The following is a 3,362-nucleotide window of genomic DNA, read 5'->3' as shown; positions in this document are numbered from 1 at the left end:
AAATTAATCACTAGCCAATAGTACAATATCATTATGTTGTTATTGTACGATAATATTATGGTCGGTACACAATAACAATGATAAAATTATAGTCTGTTTTACTTGACGTATCACGGATACAACACGGAGCGACCGACAACCGTACGTTCGCAGCAATATAATAAATTTGTTAGAACCTTAATTGTAGAACCTTTTCATACTAAACAATTTATAATTTTTATTTTATTAATTTTAATACCAACCAATACAGCAAATTATTATTATAATGTTGTGAATTAAACTATACAAGTTGCTGCATGCCTCAGAACTTTAATTTAAACAAAATTTTGTTCAAGGAATAAAATATTTGAGCTCGAACCTTAAAATTGCTCTCCTGAACAATTTCATAAAAACGATATAGAACCTTTTCATTCTAGACCCACGTATTACGTGTTTTTGTTACTATGTATTATTTTTCTATAAATTATTTTATGCATATTCGTATCATCTATCAAACAATTAGTAACTAACATATGATTCGTTTTTTTTTTACTTACCTACCTACTGTTTCATAACCCTTTATATTTTTAAGTTTTGGACATTTACATTTTATTTCGTACATTTGAAATTTCCTATCATAAATTTCTATCATACTTTTCTTACAATAGCATTAATTTGAATTCTTTATTAGGTGGATAAGCTTAAGGTAATACCTAATCATTGGTGAATATCCGGGGGACATGGGGGGAGGCTTATCCCTCGTGGCTTAGGTACACCGACAGAACTGGAGGGGTGCAGAACAAGTATAGCGGTGAGCGCATGCGCGCGGAGAGAAGAGATCGCCGAGCTGAGACAGATTGAGCCGACGAGCCATGAGTGTGGCCGGGACTATACATGGCGTATTCCGTGACATATTCTTTATGTAAACACAATTTATAGTAGTCAATAAAAAAAAAATATTGTACGGAAGTTATCTGATCGTTTTATTTAAGTAGTTTCAATACAAAAAGTACACCTGCTAATCGTAAATGACCAAAAACAATTAATAAGATGTAAAATTCGATAACGTATTCGCAATAATTGCTACAATATGGTGGTAACCTAATGCCTCAATCTTAATGTAGAGCTATTCGATTATTTCAATTAGGCATTTTATTATATGAACATTTATAATAGTCACTAAAAATAAATAATGTACGACGGTTATCTGCTCGTTTTATGTAAGTAGTTTGAATACAAAAGTACACCCGTTAGTCGTAAATAATAAAATACAATTAATGAAATGTCAAATTCGATAAATTAAATTCGCAATAGTAGCTAAGGTCACAGTTTTAATGATTTTTAATAGTATTTATTTGTTAATTATATTTTCGATACTACTATTAAAATTAATGTGTTGATAAAGTAATTAATGTTAATTATTACAATTGTAATAATTTGTGTATCATAAAATTATTAAAAAGAAAACTAACAATAATTACAATTTGAATATGCAATTTCAGTTAATTTTTGTATCAATAAGATATTATATTATATTAACCAGGGCTCATTTCACATTTGCTTCGATATCTGTTTCTGTGAATTCAACGCTAGTAATTGATGGATAGCTTCAATACAAGCTAAAAACCACTTAGGGCTGCTCTTTTGATGTCTCCAAAATTGAGATAATTGTATTTGCAGCTTTATACACGGAAGACCTGAAAAAAAAATGTAATAAATAAGTGCTTGTGTTTTATATTACATACCTACTAACAAAAATATTACACAACTGAAATACGAGTATTAAACAGGATAATATTATTGGATCCTTCAGAATTCCATTATTTTGTTACCACGTACTATCAATAAACAATGCAAGTGTCATGAAGTAAGTTCATGAACTTGCTGGAAATATTTGTTTTGTTATATTCTTCACCATTCCTTTGTCTGTAAAAATATGTAATACATCAATGTATGAAAAATCAAGTATTAATTTATTTTAAATAAATTATTTACTAAAGAAAATTATTATTAATATCCAATTTTTTTCTTATTGTTTTACTACGCTACTGATAATATATTATAATTTGCAATTTAAAATTTAAAATTTCATATTCTACTATAGACTAGATAATATAGACATACAAATAACCCAGAACACGGCAGACTAAACATATCAACTTAAATTGTTTCTTTTATAAATTACCTCAGAACTGTAATAAACACGGTCATCAACCTGCTTAAGACCTTCATGACTTATTAATAAATGAATAGTATGTGACAGGTAAAAACAATTAATAATCAAATAACAACAGAATTATATTAATTTTATCAATATCCTCCAAAACCACCCATAGTACTATCCCAACTAAGGGACTAAAAATAAATTTTCCAAGATACTATCTGACAAACAAAAAATACCAAAACAACCAACTATAGGGTGTTATTAATGGATAGCTTCCAATCACGTATAAGATAAATGTTAATATTAAAATTGAATGTCAACATAGACTATTCATTTTAGATTCTGAGTGGAGCGATAAATGTATTGATTTTATAATGATGTGTTTTTTTTTTAAATTTTATTTTGGGTCTGTTTTCACCTAAAAGTGCTTCGATTTTCTTCAACAGCATCGTTTCTGATACGAAAGTGTATCTAGTTGGTACTTTTTTTGTGAGTGGGGGTCAAAAGTAAAAAATTTTCAATAGTGTTCAATTATAGCGTCAGGAAAAACAAACAAAAAATTAAGGAAAAACTGAGTTTTTATTTTTTATTTCAAATTTACTGTAGTTAATAAACTATAAAATGTCCAATTTTCATAGATAGGGATTGAAAATGTAAAGCAGGATTCTCGTAAATAATTCATACTGTAACTAAAAAACATAAAAAAAAAAATATAAACACAGTTATTTATTTACAGACATTTGAAGTTCAAATTTGGACAAAATTACATAATAAAACCAAGAATACGTTTTTAGTTATTTTGTTGTTATCTAAAAATTATTCATGAGCATATGAAACTTTTAGGGTATATTATTATATTTTATAGACACAATGATATTTTTAAATGTAATTTATTCGGCAAAAATACCTAACCTATTGTTGTACTAGGTAATATCTAATAGTAAAATAAATTACTATAATCACAATAATATCGTCAAATGTACTTATTAATATCATGGACAGCCTATCTGCGCTCAGAGTCATTTTTTACAATGATTTTAGATTAGCCGAGTGACACCCACTTAACCCCCTTTTTTTTGATCGAGTGTGCATATTATTAAATCAGTTAAAATAATAATAATACGAAAAGCTAGACCTTTTACAAACGGATTGAGTATGAAGAAAGTTCTATGGGACCGGTCTTCATGTGTTGATTGTGTCGTGTTACAGGTATTATGCA

This window comes from Acyrthosiphon pisum, chromosome X (genome assembly GCF_005508785.2).
Source record: "Acyrthosiphon pisum isolate AL4f chromosome X, pea_aphid_22Mar2018_4r6ur, whole genome shotgun sequence".
Taxonomy (NCBI): Eukaryota; Metazoa; Arthropoda; class Insecta; order Hemiptera; family Aphididae; genus Acyrthosiphon; species Acyrthosiphon pisum.
Note: the sequence above shows the minus strand (reverse complement) of the source record.